The 21,569-nt window shown below is 39.2% G+C and overlaps 1 protein-coding gene and 1 long non-coding RNA gene across 4 annotated transcripts in view; both read left to right on the forward strand.

Moving 5' to 3' along the window:
- The window catches only part of Dpyd (dihydropyrimidine dehydrogenase), a 798,376-nt gene that overhangs the window by 702,187 nt on the left and 74,620 nt on the right, over nt 1-21,569 (forward strand). The window lies entirely within an intron of this gene.
- The window catches only part of LOC141414961 (uncharacterized), a 33,734-nt gene that overhangs the window by 2,042 nt on the left and 10,123 nt on the right, over nt 1-21,569 (forward strand). Inside the window, exon 2 of the long non-coding RNA XR_012439981.1 lies at nt 1-21,569. This exon is cut by the window's right edge and continues 10,123 nt beyond it. This is a non-coding gene — a long non-coding RNA (uncharacterized lncRNA).

The following is a 21,569-nucleotide window of genomic DNA, read 5'->3' on the forward strand; positions in this document are numbered from 1 at the left end:
GCCGGGCTAGAATAAATTACAGTAGATCCATAGAAGAAACCAATTGCACCGCAAGGTTTGACAGTGGAGAGAAAATGAGACTTTGGCTGTGGAGGATGAACTTAGCCAAGTTGATCATGCTGTCTTTCAAGTATTGGTAAATTTAATACAATCTCCTCATGCTTCTCTCCTATTGATTGTTTAGACTCTCTGAGCAGTTTCTTCCAATGCTTTCGAAGGGCAGGAAGCTAGGTGTTTATAATCTCATGATATAAATTATTTAAAGTTGGAGCCTACAAGGGTGGAGGCAGCCCTGGGAGGAGCAGTCCTCAGCTTCTCCACACCACAGGGCTGCTGATCCCAAGCCAGTTGTCTTAACCGAGACAAGCTGGAGAGAAAATCAGATCTCCAGGCCCCACCTATCCATCCAGATTCAGTAGGTGGTGTGTCTAGGAACCTGCGTTTTCATATCATGAATGTGAAGGAGAGACACAAGGGTCTTCGTTGTCATAAGAGAAGGAAAAGAGAGTCACAGGAAGAGTTATCAATGAGCAGGACATGAACTCCTGATGGAGAAAGCGAGCAGTGAATGGTTTAGAGTTGGGAGAGAAATGAAACCAGAAAAGAGACAAAAGAGGAAATCCAAGATTTAACTCTGGATTCTGAATGGCTGGAGGTGGGACAGGGCCAGTGAGGAGGCTCTGCATAGGACAGGGGACACTCACAGAATGAAGAGCGAGATCGACCATTAGGGATAGGTGCTGCTTTGATACTGACTAGCTAAACAAGTAACTTCATCTCCCTAAGTCTAATTCTAAAACTTTCAAATGAAGATGGTCACAGCACAGGCTCAAGAACCCTCATTAACAATTCTATAAACTAAAAGTGCTGAAATCAAATGCTTCCACACAGCTCATTTAGCAGAAACCTGGCCTGAACTGATGTGGGGCAAGTTGTAATCTTTATTTATTCCTCTTAGAGCACATTTAAACACAAAGACTAATATGTTTGATTCCAGGTTACCATCCCACACCTGCTGGGGCTAGACATGGGACTGGGCAGTAAAAAGGGATATGTGAACCATTTTATCTTTTAAAATCCAAAAGACAATTCCAATCCTTTTCATATGGCTCCAGGGATTTTAAATAAGAGCTTGTGAAAAAATATCTAAATGAAAATATAACTACCTTTATCTAGAAATTCTGCTTCAGAATTGAAGGCAAACTATTTATTTTAGCAATAGAAAATAAAATGTTACCATATGACATTTTCAGGTGTGGGAAATAAGAATTATGTTGAGATTATTTACTTGGGAAACAAGAAAGAAATTGGATGCTCTAATGTTTGAACAGCAGACTTCACAATCAGAAAAGCATGGAAGCAGATTTCTTCACTGTTCTGTGCTGGGCTGAGAGCAGGACTCCTAAGCCAGATGCTAAGAGCCCTGGCAGGGAAACAGCAGGCAGGGATCTGCATGTGTTTTCACATGTTGTTCCCTCCCTCTGAATAGCTTTCCAATTCACCAAGGAGAAATTCACAAGCATGGCCTTCTTTGCAGGACATCCTATGACCTCAGCACCAGAATTTGTTTTCTTTCTCTTCTAGAATTTCAGTTGCAACACAGCAAATGAATATCAAATAGCAATTGAATTGTTACATGTCTGTTTCCTCTGCTAGGCAGTAAGTCAGTTATCTTATCATTTTTGCATCCCAGTAAGGGCTCAATAAATGTTGGTTGAATAAGTGGGTAAGAATGCAGCATGGTGGTAGCATTTAGAATTAGTAGTCACTTGACTCATTAAGCCATTGCTTTCTCCATTATATCAGAAATGAAGAATTGAGCTGAGCATGGTGACTCACATTTGTAATCCTAGCCAGCTGGGAGGCACCAAATGACTGGACAGGGTGGTGCATTCCTGCCTGTCATCCTACCTACTCCATGAAGCACAAACATGAGGGTCACAGGCCAGACCAGCCTGGACATAAAGCAGGACCCAATTCCCAAAACAACCAAGGTGGTGTGTGTCTCAAGTGTAGAGTGCCTACCTAGAAAAACCCCAGTAAACCAAAATAAAAAAAAAAGAAAGAAAACGAAGAATTGAACTCAAAGTTCCATTTTGCATGTGAGTCCAGTTAAGTAAAACAGAGGGAAAGGAGCCAGAACGGAAAGAGTGAGGTAGGCAGGTGTACAACTTCTTGGCGTTCTGCGCTTGGCCAAGTGTGCCAAGGAGGTGAGCTTCCTGACAGCCCGGTCACATTCTCTGTGCCAGTGCCTGGCACAGTGTCCACTGTGTGGGAGCTGCAAGGAAGGGGGCGGGATTGATAGATGAATGTGATGTCCATCACTGGTTATTTTACCATCTTCCTTAACTTTCACTTCCTTTGCGAGCCATCAATGACTCTCGTCCCTTGTCTTCGGGAATGTTGACTCACTGCTTTCTGTTCACCCATACCGGATCTTCGTTCATGTGACTCATAGTGTAGAGATCACTTTATTATAAAGATCACTTCGACTTACGTATCCATCTGCCCATTGCCATTTTGAGACCAGCGAGCCTGTCTTATTACACTTGAGTTTTCAAGCACCTTGCACAATGCTACAGTGTTTATAGAATCAAATTATACAAGCTTTCTGGGAATGTTCTTATTTTTGAGAAAAAAAAGGAAATAAATTTGTAATTAAAATTCCCAGTAGGCCTGTTCAGGAATAGTAGTCATTTTAGAAGAAAAGGATAAATGCCTAAAATTACTTTCAATAGTTATTGAAGCATGATGAAATACAGCCACTGATATTAATAAGTGAACACAATCTGTTCTCATTAGAGCTTTTACGAGGATAAAATCAGAAATGCTGTCATGAAGCTCAAGACCTCACTATTATGGTGAAAACCAAAACTAGATCAATATGGCCAGACACAGTATAAGTTTCCCAACATGGAGAACACGTCCAAAAAGAATATATAAAGTCAACAGCTTGACATCACAAAAGACCTAACAGTATCAGTCACATAAGAAAGCAGTAGTATTTACTATTTACACCTGTAAAATTTTTTCATTAATGCTGAGGGTGTAGCTCAGTGACAGAGTGCTTGCCTAGCATGTACAAGTCCCTGGTTTCAATTACCCAGTAGCACACACATGAAAAGAATCAGACAGAGAGAGAGAGAGAGAGAAAAGAAGAAGAGGAAGAGGAGAGAGGGAAGAGAGAAAGAAAGAGGACGGAAGGAATGGAGGGAGAGAGGGAGGGAGGAAGGGAAAAGAAAGGAAGGAACGAGGGAAAGAAGAGAAAAGAAAAAAGATTGGATCATTTATGTTATTTGTTTTTCCATGTTGTTTATCTTTCTAAATTGTGCTATAATTTACAAAGAGAAAAAACTACACAATGAACCATTTGATGTGTTATTAAAAAATCCTCACTTCTACCAAGAGATAGGATACTGCCATCACCTCAGGAACTTTCCCAGTCATCACCTGTCCCCAGCCACCACCAGAAGCAAAGTCCATCTGTTTTCTTCAACGTGGGTCATTTCTTCATGTTCTTTAACCTTAATAAAAGAATCACACGAACATGGTTTGTGGGGAAAACTCTCACTCAGCATGGTGGCTCAGAGGTTTATTTGTGTTGTACTTGCATTAGTTTGTTTCTTTTGCTGCTCATTAATATTCTAATATATAAATGTACTATAATTTGTTTTTCCATTCAAGGTGACATTTAGGCTGCTTTTACTCTGAGGGTTATTTCAATTTATTTATTTTATTTTGCGGTACTGAGGTTTGAACTCAGGGTCTGCACCCTGAGCCACTCTACCAGCTCTTTTTCTTTTTCTTTTTCTTTTTTTTTTTGTGATGGGTGTTTTTGAGATAGGGTCTCATGAACTATTTGCCCAGGCTGTATTTGAACCACGATATTCCTGATCTCTGCCTCCTGAGTAGCTAGGATTACAGACATGAGCCACCAGTGCCTGGCAGGTGTATTTTAAATATACTTTGTAAGCTTTCTTGCATAACTTTTTGTGAACACACATTTCCATTTCTCTGAGTAATACCTGGGAGTCATACAGTGGGTGCATCAGTTTTACAAGAAACTTCTGAACAGATTTTCAAAGTCCTTGTACCATTTTACATTTTTACCAGTTATGGGAAAGTGTTTGGTTCTCGTACATTCCAGCCAACATTTGATGCTCCCTTCCTTACTAATTTAAGCAATTCTAGTACCTGTGCATGGATATCTCCTTAGGATTTTAATTTTTATTTCCCTAATTATTAATGAGGTTAAAAACTCCATGCTCTGATTAGCCATCCATATATTTGCCTTTTAGTGAAATGTCTGTTCTTATCTTTCTTCCTACTTTTAATTGTTTTAAGTGGGATTTTAGGATCTTAATGAATTCAGAATGTAAGTCTGTGGATCAAAAGAAACATTTGACAAAATCTAATATGACCCATCATAATAATGCTTAACAATCCATTAGCAGAAGAAAATTCCTCAATCCGATGAAGGGTATTCTGTAGCTAACATTAAACCCATTGTGGAGAGGAAAAATTATTTCTCCTTAAAAAAGTTCTACAATTGAGCTGAGTTTCTACTCTCTTCACTTATATCCAGTATTGTAATAGAGGTCGAAACCAGTGCAATGAGAATATAAAAAGAAAGAAATGGTATCTATATTTCAAAGGAATGACCTAAACTGCTCTTATTTATAGATGGCAATATTGTATACATAGAACATCCTAAAGAACTTATTAAAATTTGATTATAATAATAGGTGAGCTTAGAAAATTTCATGATACAAAAACTATATAAAAGTCAGTTACATATCTGCTTGAACAATTGGAACAATAACAATGGAAATTATATTTTTAAATGCCACTTGCAGTATGAGTCAAAAATATAAAATATTTTGGAATAAATTAAAATATATGAAAGATCTGCACACTGAAAACTATAAAGATTTGATGAGTAAAAATTAAAGGCATCTTGAATCACTGGTAAGATATGTTAAGATGTCAATTTTCTCCAAATTGATCTGTATAAACATTATAATCCAATTCAAAATTCCGACAAATGTTTTTATAAAAGTTGACAAGTTAATTCTAAAGTTTACATTAGAATTCAAGGATCTAGAAGAGCCAAAATAATCTTAACTAGAACAAAGTTAGAAGACTTGTTCTATCTGTTTTCAAGATTTTCAATAAATCTACAGTCATCAAGCGAGTGTGTTTTGATGTCAGGATAGACAAATAGATCAATGGAACAGATAGAAAGTCCAGAAATAGACACACACATATACACTCAATTGATTTGTGGCAAAGGTGCAAAAGAAATCCAATGGATTAAGGAATGTTCTTCCAACAAATAGTACTGGAATTAATGAACACATATTTAAAAACTGAACCTCATGCCTACTTAACAGAGGACTATATCATATATAAAGTGAGGTAAGAATTCAATTTCTTAGAGCAAATGTAAGTTTACAACAAAATAGAAGACATGGCATATTCCTGGTGGCTTTAGACTATTAATTTTTAAAAGAAAATATAAATTAATATCTTCATGATTTAAGGGCCAGGAAAAAATTATTGAACCGGATACAAAAAGCACTCGCTCCATCAGAAAGAACATCACAAGTAACTTCTGCCTATCAAAGACAGTTAAAAATGAAAACTCAAGTTACTTTAAAAACAGAATCTGGAGTATTTTGAACTATTTTAATCTTATCAACTCTTATCAACAGTAATGAATTGGAATGAAGAATCAACTATGAGAAATGTGCCAGTAGGCGCAGGTTACTCCCATCCACCTATATCTTTTTCTCCTATAATGGCCATGCTCAGAGCTCACCCAGTAAAGGGGAGAAGGGAGGGAGATGAGAGCTATTTCCAAGTGCACTGTATGGCCTTGAAGCCTTTGTCTATATTATTTTCTCCTATAGGAGCTTCATCCCTGGAACCACCAGATGGTTACATTATATTGTTAGACGAGTTCCAGGTGCCATTACCTCTCTATCTTTATTTGAGTAATGATTCAAATAGAAAACATTATCATTGAGGTCACTTTTTCTGACTATAGCCAATAACATGAGACTAATTTTTTTCATTGTTTTAGTTTATATGACAGGAAATGGCAAACAAAAAGAAAAAGAAAGTGCACCAGTCCCTACAAGTTCAAATTTTCCCAAATTACCAGATCAGAGTATACTGCACAGTAGACTTCATCTGCATCTCAAAATACCATAAGATGGTTTCAATAACATCTTATGAGTGATGCTTGAATTTGCCAGGGGTCTTATAAGAATAGGAACAAGTGTTTTATAAATGGTGATTATTCCTGCACAGAAGCAAGAAACACTGGATAGGACTTAATTCCCCCTTTGGAAGTTGTAAGTTTCTTGTTACCTTATTAGTGTGTAATGATCCCTTGAAGAAGTCAATGTGTATTGTGAAGAAACCAGTATGGCAGGGAGAACATTTGGAATCCAGCAGTTCTGAATTCAGGTCTAAACATAGGATAGTGTCTTATTATGCAAAGAACTTGGACCAGCTACATGAATCCTATAATCCTCTGTTTCCATAAAGGCAAATATAGATGGTTCGTAATTCACCAATACTTAGTGAGGATCAGAAATCACCTGTAGAAAGTATAGATGATCACTCCATGGCAGTCCACACTGTAATTATTTATAGCATAGAGATTGATAGATGATAGAGAGAGAGGGAGCTAGATAGATAGATGATACATAGATAAAGAGAGATATGATAGATACATAGATACATAGATATGATAGATGATAGAGAGATATGATAGATAAATAGCTGATAGAGAGATGATAGATAATACATAAATAGGTAGATGATAGAGAAAGATAGATATGATAGATAAGATAGATGATACATAGATATTATAGATAGGTAGATAGATATGATAGATATGATAGATAGATATGATAGATGATAGATGATTGATAGATGATAGATAACTTTGGGTCATATTGGTATACAACATATCCACATCTAAATATTTGAGTAAATATAAACATTTGAGAGATACTTTAGGAGCTGATTTCTTCTATCTTTTGTGTAGGTTTCCCAGATGGTACTTATATATCATTTTTATAAGTTCCCTTAATTTTCTATTATAATATAACCTTACTAGCTTTGTTTTATTTTATCAGGTTAAAAGCTTTGGGCAGATTTCATGTCCTTGAAGCACTTCCTTTCACAAAAACCTTCTAAATAACTCAGAAGTATATGCTTTCCAGGTAAAATGAAGATAAATTAGTTAATTCTAGGTTTGAGCACTAAACTGTCATTATTCCTAAAATGGGCAGAAAGGAGGGGCTACTACTATTGCCCAATCAGAAGTAATAGTATCTGAAATTCGCATGAACCGTTAGGGGAGCTCTGGTAGGAGTCCTTCATGCAATGGGAAGAGGCAGTTTTGCCTTGCTCATAACTAGACTAGTTTGTAAGTCCTGTGAGCCTTCCCAGCTTGGTTCCTCCCACCCCAGGGGGGAGTTGGTTCATTTCACAGGGCAGCTCTAATCGGTCAGTAGCTCCTGCCAGGAGCCCTGTGACCAAAAGGATTGTGATGTGAAGCCAAGCCCAGCAGAAGTGTGTGATCAGTCTTCAATGCTTGCGTGGGCAGGAACCTAGGATGCCTGCGGTGTGGCAGGACATGGCTTTCCGCTTCCACGGTGGAGTGCAGAACCGTGGCAGGTCAGCTAGCTCAGGAAACTGGCCAGCAATGTGACTTTGAATTTGTAATCTCTACATCACCCTAGTCCACCATTGCATACCTGAAATAAGACACAACACACCAACATTTTGTCAGTTCACCATTCTCCCATCAGATTCTTTCCCTCGTCCAACACACTTATAACAAAATGATGCCTCATTCCTCCTTACCATATAAAATTGATATCTAATTACCAAGCACAAGTGTAATTAGTTCATTTGTCACATTCATGAAAGTAAGTGGTTAAGTATAATTCCTCATACTTCATCAAATATAACTACTTAATCAGAATGCACCTTATTAATATTAATTATATACTTAGAACTTGTGTAAAAGTGCTTTCCATCTTCAACACAACTTACCCACATTAATTCTGGTGTTGCTTTTAAACCATGAATAAAAAAACAGGATTCTTATTTTAGGTGGAGATTGAGAATTGTACAAGATACCATTAATATAAGCATGCAAATTAAAATTTGAGTTCAAATCCCAACCTTGCACTCATCCCCTTCCTTCCCTTCTATAAATTCTGCATAATTGGTGGACATTATAGCAAACCAGCTATCATTCCCCAATCATGATTTTATGGAGTTAAAGCAAAACTTCTCTTTGCAATTCTGAGCCATAGTCCCAAGACTCTTCCTGAGAAAAACATGCATTTGTTCTATCTCCAGTTCAGCCCATCTGCCTGCTCCAATAAAGGAACATTAGACTGAAGATATAATTTTCTGGTAGTTAGAGGAGTCAGAGGAGTCATGTTGATAATGGAAAAAGTCAATAGGCCAAGCACGGTGGCTCATTCCTATAACCAAGCTACTCAAGATGCAGAGATCAGAAGGATGGCAGTTCGAGGCCACCCTAGGGGAGAAAGAGTTAGTGAGACCTTATCTCAACCACAAGCTAGGTCTGGTGGCACATACCTGCGATCACAGCTAAACAGTAGACAGAGGTAGAAGGATCACAGTCTGAGATCCACCCAGGCAAAAACGCAAAGAAGAGCTACAGATGTGGCTCAAGTGGTGGAGTGCCTGCCTAGCGAGGACAAGGCCCTAAGTTCAAACCCCAGTGCCACCACCACTGTAAAAAATAAAAATAAAAGTCAACAGAAAATTTAATTATACTGAATTTTATGCCAATTTGCTATAATCTAAGATTTGAGAAAAAAACTTAAATGTCTCATATTTGATATGAGGGTCTTAATTTACAAAAAAATCAAACAAAATAAACCATAATGACATTTAGTTTTTGATTCAAAATGATGTGCACATAACTGCTGTCAAACAGCTTTCCCAATACCCCAGTATATTAGGAAGGATAGACCAAGATATCTTCAATGGTATTAGCTAATTGCTATCTCACATCTGACCAAATAAGTTTAGAAATTCAGATGAAATATCTATTACCTTCCTCTGCTTAGAAAGCTGATTACTCTGTTTGCTCACAACATTCATTTAGTTAGCTGCCTACTTCCCAAATACCTGCTCTATTTTATGCTATGTGATCTTGGAAATCGATGTCTTTAGAGTCTCAAATTCATACCTTGCTCCAGTTCTGTGCTTTGTAGGCAAAGGCGACCCTCTAGAACTGTGCCTGAGAAGATGTGACTTCAGCCCACACAGACAGACAATGTGACTGAGGCTGTAGAGCTTTGATTTGCAGCCTTTTTGTGTGTGTGTGAGTTCCTTGCAGACTGAAAGTGCCCCAAAGTCTTCACTCCCAGCCCTCACACCTTGTAGTAGGGATCCTCTCCAACAAAGACCCAGCCTTTTGAAAGCATGCTGCCATACATCTTTAAAGCCTGCTTGTCTTCCCTGCTTATCATTTTATCCCATTTTATCTCAAGCTATAAAACTTCTCCTAGACCTGCTACTAGTGGTTGTTCTCTTCGTGTGGCCAGTCCAACTGGGCTATAGGATGTGGTTCATAATATCCGAACTGTTAGTCTGGTATCTTTCAAGCCCTAAATGTGACCGAGAATTTCTTTCCATTTACTGGAGGTTCCAAGAGAAATCAACAAAAGCAAGCAGATGGCATTTGAGATAAACACAGTCTTCCTAGGAAAATTAAATTATCCCAGTACTACTGTATCCGATCCTCATTGAGATCTAGAATAGCCTGTGATGCTACCAACTCTGTGCCTTTGGCATTTGTGCTGCCACTTGACCTTTCCTGATTCTATATGAGATGTGCACCTCTTTGCCTCTGGGATCTTGCACATGAGTGAGTGACTCGCTTCAGTGAATGAAATAAGAGCAAAGTGTGGTGGCGACTCTCTGGGCATGAGCAATTAAGAGGTAGCACTCAGTTCTCTCTGCTTCCTTCCTCTGCAATGGTGAACATTGAAGTTTCACACCCAGACAGCCGCAACAGGAAATGAATCAGCAAGATCACTGAGCACCACACAGAAGACATCCTGAGACACAGCAGACTTCTTGAGAAGGAGGGATTTTTTTTGTCAAGCCACTGAGATTTCAGTGCCCATGAGAACTAATATGGAATTCCAGGTAACTTGTAGCTGTTGCCAGAATGGTTGAAAGCACTTCCACCCTGTGAAAAGTCATGAAATGTAAGAGCTCATCCCTAGTGTTCACTTCTTCACTTCTCTTACTACACCACTTCCACCTGCTGGTAGCTAGAACCACAATGCAGGTTCCCAATATGTCACTCCACAGTGACATAGATCAGACCACAGTCTGATCTCTTTGAAAGTGCCCAAAGCCACCAGACAGCCTTTCTTCCCAATGCCATATAGTTAAAATATTTACTCCCCCATTGTTCCTGGACTACAGTCTGAATATTTGTGTCCCCCCAATCACAATTTAAAATCCTAACACACACACACACACACACACACACACACACACACACACAAAGGATGCTATGAGAAGATGTGACCTTTAACAGGCAAATTGGTCATAAGGGACTGGTGGCTTTATGCAAGTGACACCAGAGGGAACCCAGACCCTTCCAATATGAAGACAGTGAGAGGGAGTTCTCTTTAAGGAAGCTAGTCTTCACCAGATACCAAATATTCTGGCATCTTGATCTTGAACCGCCCATCTCCAGAATGGTGAGAAATAGATGTTTATTGTTTGTGATATTTTGATATAATAGCCAGAGCAGACAAACCAGGGCTAGTTTTAATTAAGTTATGAAGAGGATAGTCAACAGCTGGTCTAATCCAACCGAGGAACCAGGGCAATATGTGTGTCTCTCCTGGCTTCTTTCTTGTTAGCAGGAAGCCTTCGTCAACTGCATCGCTTTTCATATCCCTTAGTTTCTGATCCTAAAACTTGAGATAACAATATATACCTCATAGGATTGTTGACAGAAACAAAGAAGGTCTGAAAGTCTCCTTCCCTTCTCAGGTCAGGTTCTATGTGGTAATCATCACCTCTATTCACCGCCTTTCATTCCTTACTTGCTTGTCTAACTTCAACCAATCAAAATGAGATTTATATCCACCCCCACGCCCAAATGTGCCTAAACTGCTCTTCCTAAAGTTATCAGTGTGGTTACCAAATCCAGTAGACATTTTCCAGTCCTTGTTTCACTAGATTTGTGCTCTAGTGAACAATGGATCTCTCCTGCATACTTGAAATTTCTTTGATATTTAACCAGTCTTTTCTTTTTTACATTCTTTCAAACAAACAGTTAGCACCTAGGATATTAATATAATTGTGCTCTTAAAAGAATCATGCCCTGGTGAGGAATGAGACAATTAAAAAGTTATTTGCAATAAAGTGTGATTTTTGCAATGTTACAGAAATAAGCACAGTATAGCAGGAGTGAAGGGTAGTTCTTGAACGTTTTCCAGCATAATCTGAAACTTACACTCTAGTAGGAGTGGGAAGAAAACTCAAGACTAAGACAGAAAGCATAGGAAAGGCCTAAAAAAAACCAACATTTGGTGTGTGAAGAGAACCTTCTCAGAGTTAAGCTTTTGGGACACACATCCTCCCAACCCCCCAACACATTTTGTTTTTGTGTGCCTCAAGTACCTGTACTTTCCTGTCCTGTCCATGGCTCTCATATGACTCAGTGTGCTCATGTGACCCCTGAAGCCAATTTCACCTTCCTTGTCATTATCTTCCAAATCTGTACTGTCACCACAGACCTCTCCCTTGACCCTACACACCATTTGTTCAGCTTTCTGGTGGACTTTGCCACCCAACAGCCCAGTTCAGTGCTCTTTCTGCAACCTAGGAATAAAACAACAGCAGTGATTATCTGTGACAATTATATATGCACTTGATAATTTACAAAGCACTTCAGCATACATTATCTCACCAGCTGCTTCCTTAATGTAATAGCAGCAGTGGGCAAAAAACTGTGTCACTGCAGACAGCTCTTTTCTGACCTTGGCCTCCCAGCCCCACCTCCTGAAAGCTGAAGAGCAGCTGGATAAGAACTGATGAGAGACTGGAAGCTGACCTTGTGTGGGGACCAGGGGAGTGTGACAGCAATGGTGGCCACCTCCACCTTCTCCTTCTCCATAGGGGTCATAGAGCAAGCCAAGGGTTCATGGTACAACGTGGGAGGCTGTGAAGAGCTGCCAGGCTTCTCGCGGTCTGTGATCAGCTTGTGGGATGTTAAGCACTTGTCTACTCTCCCCCCACTTTTCTGATTTCTCACTTCTCCCATGCATTAACCATCACTTTGAAAGTTTCAGTGGGTTAATTAAATTCTTCTAGTGTTGATGCTAAGAAAACTGAAACATTTTCAACCAAGATTGACGCTGCTCAAGACACAGGCCTCACTGATGTTTGTTCAGTAACACTCCGATGTGTCACAGGATTGCTGAGAGAACGTCTGAGAGCTGTAATGAGCTAAAAGTCAAGTACAGGGGAAAATGTGTTCCAGAATGCTGCAGATGTTCTCAAATCAAATCATGTTTCTGTGAAGTGCCATATAGCATATTCAGCTGTTCAAAGATGCAGCATGAAAGAACAGTCAGTTGATTTGTACTGTGTTTAAAAAATTAATTGAGCCTAAATCATATGGAATGGAATTTCTTTTCCAGTTTTGAACCAATTAATAAGAGGTGCATTTGATTCTAGTGAGCTTCAAGGATGATTTTTGTGGGCTAAGAAGGAGAGATAAGTCCTGGATCAGCAGCAGTTGAACAAGGGAAATAAGGTTCAATCCATGGCCAGATATTCAGGGCTGGAGGAGTGGCTCAAGTGGCAGAGTGCCTGCCTAGCAAGCATGAGGCCCTGAGTTCAAACGTCAGGACTACCAAAAAAACCCCCAAACGATCAAAGCCAGATATTCTACAGACCAACTCCCTTGTCCTCATTCTTCCTTCATCCCTTTGGCACCAAAATGGAAGTGATCATTATTGAATTAACTCACCAAGACTCTAAAACTCTGTCTGTGGTATTGTGTTGATGGTGGTTCCTGCTGCCCCTTCTAGAAAACTCCAAAGGGAACGTGGCAGGAGGAAGGTAAGGAAATGTTTTGGTCATCCTTGACTCAAAATCCTTGCCCAGCACTGCAGTTTGGTAGCCTGGCCCATGACTAGGACTCATATTAAGTAAAGGACAGCAGCTAGGTGAACACTGACAATTTTTGAAACAAAAAATAGAAAGAAATGCTGAGGTGAAATTCAAAAGTGCAGCAGAATACCACAGTGAGACAGTATTTCATACTAGGATTAAAAAGATGGACAATATCTGGGCTAGAGGTGGTGCTCAAACAATAGAGCTCCCGCTTAGTAAGTGTGAGGCCCTGAGTTCAAATTCCAGTACCGGAAAAAATTTTTTTAAATGTCATAGTTTGCTAAAGTATGTATGAAATTGTTCAACAAATTTGAAAAACTTCATCAATTTCTTCGAAGATCCAACATTTCTACTTCTATGTATTTTTTCACCAAAAATAAAAATGCATGCCCATAAAGTTTTAAGACAGGAAAATCTCAGAAACATATTAAGGGAAAGATGTCAGACACAAAAGAAAACTTGTTCATAACTTCATGTAATGTGGATTGTGCAAATAAAAGAAAGTAAGTGTTGTTGCTAGAAATCACACTTGAGGTAAGTAGAGATTGACCAGAGGAAGACACGGAATTTTCTCGTGAGATAGTTTTCTCTCTACCTGATAGTGGTGGTGGTAGTCTTATGGTTGTAAATGCCTAAATGCCTCTAACTATATATGCAAATTGTGCATTTTACTGTGTGTATAAATATACATAAGTAATTCCATTAATTTTTTTAAAGGAAAGCCCAAACAACTCACTCTGAAAAAAAACTAAAGAATAATCGTTCAGTAATATTTCTAGGGATAAAATAAGACATATCCTCTAAGAACTCCTAAAGACATTTGGTATGTCCAAAATTACTTCTAATCAGGAAGCCTTTGGGAGGTAAAAGCCTTTTGAAGTTAACCACTGGAAAAGAGTAACTCCCTGATAAAAATCTTGGCTGGAAACCAGCTTAAAGAAAATGGATGGCTGGGGGCATAAACAAATGTCTTTCCCTCTGCCAGCTGGCCAGCAGCTAGGTGTGGGATGGGAATACTTCAGGCTTTTCACAGGGGGAGGCTGGCCAGGGCTTAGAAACCAGGAAGGAGCACATCTGGCCCCAGGAGGAGCTGTGCAGCCAGTAGACCTGGAATCACAATGCAGATGAGAAGTCACTGCTTAAAGACAGAAAATTTGATGAGGCTCTTTTGCTAGGCCTTCACCTTGTGTTGCTTTTAGGATCAGCCAGTGCCTGCAGCCTCTGTTAACAAAAGCTGGCCTTGCCTGAGGCCAAAGCTTCCAGAACAGAGCCTTCAATTGATGGCGGATGGTGTTACATGCAGGGTTGGGCTCTTTGGCCTTAAGTCCTACCCACCCTTACACAAACAAACCCAGTGGGAAGTTTTAAACCAAATACATTTCTAATACGTTAATATATGCATTGATGTTCTGTCTGGTAATAGCCTTAGTACTAATGAATAATAAAATCATAACATTTATAGAACTGAAGACAAAACACTTGAGCTTGAATTTCTCTTCACTCCAGGTACATTGTGTGCATTTCGTACAAAACTGAGAATTTGTAAAGAGTCGAAAACTGTATTTCGATTCTGGTATTTTTATATTCAAGTTTCTGATCTTGTACTTCCCATTATCTAAGATGTATCTCTTAAGAAAATTATGACTGGAAACAGGAAGCACGCAACTTTTCTGAACTCACAGAGTTCTTGTGACAGATCTGATTTTTGAAACTAATTAAAATTTATTTTTCCATAACTGTGCCTACTTTAGAAACCTTGGGTTTGGATTTTAATCATTTAAATATACTCCTATTCATCAGCAAATATTCAATATTTGTTACATTCATTATGTTCTAGGCACTGTGAAAAAGACAATTAAGGTGGAGTAATAATTGAGGTCAAAGAAGTTTAACTATGACGTAGTGGAAACAAGAAACAACCCCGATTCTGTTTGTTGCAGAATTGTAACCATGTACTAAACCCCTCCTCTCCACAGCATTGCTATCAGTTATAGAAGCAGAAAGACACAAGAGTCCATCTCAACCAGGGATTAGGAAAGCGCAGAGGAGCTAACTCCTGTGGGAGGAAAACAGTTTTAGCTTCATGTAAATGTCATCAGTAAGTCCATGTATGGGCAATGGTTCTGGCTAAGTGATCATTTCTGAGCACATTTTCATTTACAGTTTAGGAAGAACCTCAAATCTGTTAGATAAGTAAGTCCTTCCCCTGATAAAGCACAGATTTCATTCTTAGTCTGTGCTTTTGGGTGCCATTGTCTTTTACCGTCAATCCCTTCACATCTTGGTGAGTTTTACTTCTACATTCCCTTCATCTGTGATGAGAAGATTCTGTTAGTTACTCTGGCACCTTCCACTAAAGTCTACAACTTCCAACTGCCAAGAAGGGATAATGAAGTGATAAATTTAATTTGCTACCAAAATATGTAAAGCAGAGAAATTTAAGTGAATTTGTAGTATTAGCTATGTCTTGTCCCTTAGCATTAACAAAAGTTTTATGGCAGGTTATCAAAACTGTGACAAAAACAAACTCCTATGAATTTCTGTACACAGAAATTAGATCTGTACTCCATCAACTATGGGTTTCTCTTTTAACATTCTCAGTTCATCAGAAACTAATAGAATAATTTTTAAGTATTTTGTTACTTGAAGGATGGCCAAAACTGTTAACTAGCCTAAGAAACTTTATTTATTCATTAATATATGTATTCTGGAGCTTGTAAAATCTGAATTTCCTTCAGAGACCATAAAGTCTATGAAGAAAGATGACATCATCAGTCATTGATTGTGACAAGGAGGGTGCTTGAAATTCTGTGGGACACAAAACCCACTTTCACCTCAATTACTTTTTTTTTTTGGCAGTACTATGGTTTGAACTTAGGGTCTTGTGCTTATTAGGCAGGCCTCTACCACTTAAGCCACAACTCTACTCCTTTTTGCTTTTCTTATTTTTCTTATTTTTTTTTGCTTCTATAGCTGGGTCAACCTGGTCTATGATCCTTCTATTTGTACTCCTCTGGATATCTAGGATGACAGGCATTTCCCACTGCACCTGGTCATTGTTTGAGGAGTTTTGGGAACTTTTTGCTGGGCTAGCCTAGAAACCTGATCTTCCCAATCTCTGCCTCCAGAGTAGCTAGGATTGCAGGCGTGAGCTACCACGCCCAGCTCACCCCAGTTTCTTAAACCATTGTTATCACAGTCATAAACACAATGACTCCTTTTGTTTAATGACATCATCGTACCTTCTCTAGACCCTGACTTCCTCACTGCTACAGGTCCTTTGTTCTAGCTAACTTTATCTTACAGGGTCTCATCACCCCACCTCCTTAGCGTTACAGTCGGTCCTGCTATTGTTGGGGAAGGGGCAATGAGGTCTCTGAATTGCATCCACAGAATGCCTGGCAGTGTTCTGCTCATGCTATTCAATGAAGTACATGTTTGTCTTGAAAAAAGATAAAGCCATAAGAACAAGTTCCTGAGTAGAAGGAAAAGTAGAATTTAGTAATCCTGACTATGATAATAAAATTGCCTTCCAAAGGCTGTTATTTAACATCATTTTGAGAGCTTTTTTGGTTATCTACCTTAATCCTTACAACCATCCATATTAGGTATAAATCGTTTTTCTCTTTTTCCTGTTGAAAAGGGCCAAGCTCCCATGCCAGAAAGAGCAGAGGCACTCTAGTCCCTCACCATGAGCTCACAGCACCTGCATGCCTGCCTACTATGCCTCACTGCTTCCACCTGTCACCCTGTGCAGAGAGCTTCCTTGTTCCAGTGCTTAGGATTTGATGCCCTGTTGGCAGAAGCAGATGAGGACTCAATGAACTCTTGAGCAAGGCTGTGTGCTTTCCACTTCCGTCCCAGTGACTGGTGGCAGTTAATTACTTGGAAAACAACACGGCACTTGCTCTCCTGTACTCAGTGAACTCAGGATAAACCTTGACTTTCACAGGTCCCCTGCTTTCCTCCACTGACATCAAGTCACCTTGCCAACCTGCCAACAGGGCTGTTCCTCACCATGGCCTGTTTATTAGCCAAGGTCATGGATCCAACTCTGACCCCTTCAGTTCTTCCCATTTATGTTGAATCCTTGACTTTTAGCTCTTCTACAACAAATCCATTTGGATTATTACTTCACAAACTCATTTATATACATTCATTTCCCCCACCAATTACCTTAATGAGCCTAGTCTTCCTGGCTTGCTGATTTATGCCTTTGAAAATGTTCAAGATAAACATCTTCTAAAGAGTAGTGGAGAGACAGCCTTCAGACAAAGGGGGAAGCTTGCTCCTGAGGTCTGCAGACGCCCTCTGCCCATGCCTTATTCTCCTGGCATTGGTCGGGGCGTCCCTTCGGCAGCTGCAGTGCCTGTTGCTTGTTTGTAGATGCCTGGCTGGATGTCCAGGCAAACTATTGAAATAAATGCTGAGTCCTCTTTCTCTTAAGTCACCTTCATTTCGTACAGAATCAGCATTCCAGGAAGTAGTTGGGTACTTGAATGGGATTCAGACTCCTTTTTTGTTTTGCAGTGCTGGGGCTTGAACTCAGGGCTGCACCTTGAACCACTCCACCAACCCTTTTTTTGTGAAGGCTTTTTTTTCGAGATAGGGTCTCACAAACTTGCCAGGCTGGTTTTGAATCACAATCCTCCTGATCTCTGCCTCTTGAGTAGCTAGGATTATAGGCATGAGCCACCAGCACCCAGCTTCAGACTCCTTTTTACTAAGAGTTTTCCTGTGGGCACTTAGTGTCCATTGTTGTCAGGGAACCAGGAACTGGCTGATTTTCACTTAGTGGTAGGAACGGCCCTAGATACACCAGTCAAGAAGAATAGTGTCCTTCTCACTACTGCAGGTGAAGCAGTGTGTTTCACCCAAGCATGGTGATGTGTACAGGGCTACAGAGGACTGAAAGAAGACCTACAAATGGTACCTGAAAGTATTCTAGATCTGTATGTGGACTCTATCCCTAACTTTGTAATGCTTGGCTACGTCCTGTATGCATGCCTGAAGGTTTCTGTCTGGAAGTTCCCTAGAGATACTTGTCCTCACACTCTTGCACTAAAGAAAAATTTCCAGAAAAGTAACTTAAATGTTTACCTACTCCTTATTTATTTGTTGAGTGTTCAAAGGTATTGAAATGCCAGGGCAATGGTGGTAGGAGATGAGCAGTGGCAGGGGTCAAGGGTAGAGATGGACAGCTCTAAGGCTGTCTGTAAGAGATCTCAGTGTAGTGAGTATAGAAAGTCAATCAGCAATTACACACACACACACACACACACACACATATCTATTCATATATACACATGCAGCTATATATATATATATGTATGTATGTAGCAAGCTATATCACCAGTCACCAGGAGAAAATATTTTTGAGTTTTTCATTTACTATACAAAGTATGTATAGAATGCAGACTAAAACAATGTACCTGATACAGAGGTGATTAACTCAATAAGAAGAGAAGAGTCTGTCACAAGCAGAAAGGCAGAAAGTGTGACAATATTCCCCAAATTAACCTAACTCATAAAACAAAAGATCTAATAATTATACAGCCATCTGTATACATATAATCATACTAAGGGGATTTTTCTCCAAGTGTTTTGCCATGGAAAAAATATTAGATGCTTCCTGCAAGACAGGATGTAAGGAGAATGGTGATATGTAGATGCAAGGTGGAGAAAAAAGGTTGACAGTGACCTCATAAATACTGACTTTTCAGAGCTACCTTATAAATATAGTAGTGATTACACCAGGCCTTTGGAGAGTATATGTAAAATTATACAGTGTCTACAGGTGACACAAAGCTGGCAGAATTGCTCAACTCCTTCTTTGCTTCTGATTTTCTCCACTAAGTAAAGCCATCTCAATCTGGAAAAGGCAGAACCAAAATCACTGAGAGGAAATTGAAGCCTTGTCTTTATATATAATTGCTTAAATTAAAATCTCCAGTTCCATGAGCAGTGGAGGTAGGAGAATTGCAGGTTTGAGGCCAATCTGGGCAAAGTTAAGTAAGTTAGTGGAGACCCTATCTGAAAAATAAACTAAAAACAGTAGGACCGGGGATGTGGCTAAAATGGTGATAGAGTGCTTGCCTGGCAAACATGAGGCCCTGAGTTCAATCTCTAGTACCAAAACAACAACAGAAAACCAGTCCTGAGAGAACTGGAAGAGCATCTTTGAGGAAGCAGCACACACAATGGAAATGTGAAATCTGAGCATGTATTGGTTTCACCATGGAGGGAAGATCGTGAATTCTGTTGAATTTGGTCATCTAGAAAATATCAAGCTCTTTGGTTAAAAATATCTCACTGTGGAAAAGGCAAAGTAAGCAATGTGTCTTGGGAAGCAAGATTTGTCTAAAATGAAGCACACAGCTAAGGATGAGAAGGTAATGAGAATAATTCCTGCCAGATGAACATAATTTTCTCTTTTGATATATTTCTAGGCAACCGATAACAATTTTTAACTTTCATCTAGCTCATACTAATACCATGCATTGGGCTAAATGTTTTACTTCAGTCACATCATCTTATTCCCAGAGCAAATTGAGAAATGGGTCTTCCTGATATTCCTGCTTCACAGATGAGAAGTGTTAAGGCTAGAAAGTGGGATTTGAACCCAGACCACAGGAAATCTCAGCTCAAATCTAGAGTCATTCTATGTCCTCTCAAGAGAGTGAAGAACTCTTGGCAGCTTCATTCTGAGCTTTCTGGAAGGCATTATCTTGCTGACTAGAATAGCCTGGGAGGCACTGGGAAGAAGACCATTAATGTGGTTACACAGCTAGATAGGTGTTAGGTGTTAGGAAAAACGCCGCTCTCAAAGAAAGCTCACGAGAAAACTCACGTCCATAGAGCAAGGTTTAATGGCAGGCCCAAACTGCCAGGCTGGCCAGGGAAAAGATGGCGCAGCCCAGAGCCTGGGAGAGCAGTGGCCTTTATAGCAGGGGGAGGGTAAGGAAGTTAGTAAAGGTGCTGTAATCTCTGGTAGGGGTGGGGCTGCCTTAGAGCGCGGGGAATTTGTTTAAGGGCAGGGCTGCCATTTTGGCTGATTCACAAAATGGCGACATTATTGTTCTATCATTAGGTAATTAAGCCTCATCTTATTTCCCTAAGAAATGCTTAACCTGCTGTTTGGAGAATTTCACAATTATAAAAAGGCTTCATGCTCTCAGAGTCCCTCAGGTTCACAATTAGAATCTGTGAATATATCTTTGAAAGAATCACTTAGGCTTATCATGCACTATAGAGATCTGTCTTTCAGACTTGAAAACATTGCTCTACCAGGGTATGATATTTTGTTAAAGTGATATATTGGTGATTTATAAATGAGAGTAACTAGGACTTCTGAAAGGAAGGTCTGAAGGTTCTCCAGAGACTAATAATGAAGAAATTCCATTGTATACATTTTAGCCATAGCTAATTTAAAATGCAAGTCGTTTAGTCATTTGAGACTATTATATACCTTTCTGTGCTATAAGAAGCCCTACTTTGCTAAACGAGTTATTAGTATAAACACATTTCAAGAAACTGTTTAACCTACTTAAGATAATTAACAGCTTTTCAAGTGTGCTATCAAAATTCATATGAAAACCAACAATAAATGTGCTATTTTAAATTCAATGAGTCTTTGTTAGCACTTCCTTCCAGAGGATGTACCTAAAAATGCATTTCTTTCTCAGTAATCTATAATTCAGACTTTTCACCAATTCAGAAGAACTCTTTACACAATTCATCCAAGTTAATGTGCTTTTACTGTAGACTTTTGTAGAATACAGTGCGCCATATTCCCTATTGATATGATCTGGTCTCAGTTAGGCAGTCTTTCCCGTGTTCTATCTGCTTCTACCAGGAATCTTTCATTTGTTGCTTACTGATCTTACTCTAGAGACTCAAAGTAATTATGTCCAAGAACTGTACAGTGTCAAGAAGTGAAAACTTACAGGAATGGGGTAATTTGCTCTTTAATTTTTAAATCTAACACTAGCACACTAAGTCAGTCCAGGGAGTATATCAATATGAGGAAAATATTCCACAAAAGGTGTTTTGTGTTCTTCCTGTAGCCAAAATGATTTTAACTTTTAATCTGCACAAAACTCTTAGAAAAATGTCAACTTTCCATGAGACACCTTTTAAAGGGAAAAAAGATTGTCCATCAGAAAAGCTTGGAATGTAAATTTGCTCATGAAGAGGCTTATGTGTCACATAGTTCCATACTTCTGTAGATCTACATAAAACCATTCCTGTTTCCTAAGCTAACATAATTATACTCTCTGAAGCTATTTAAAAATTAGTGGTAGCATCAGCTATTGGAAATAAAATAAGGAAAACTTCCTCAAACCTCAAACAAT

Source organism: Castor canadensis, chromosome 12, assembly GCF_047511655.1.
Source record: "Castor canadensis chromosome 12, mCasCan1.hap1v2, whole genome shotgun sequence".
Taxonomy (NCBI): Eukaryota; Metazoa; Chordata; class Mammalia; order Rodentia; family Castoridae; genus Castor; species Castor canadensis.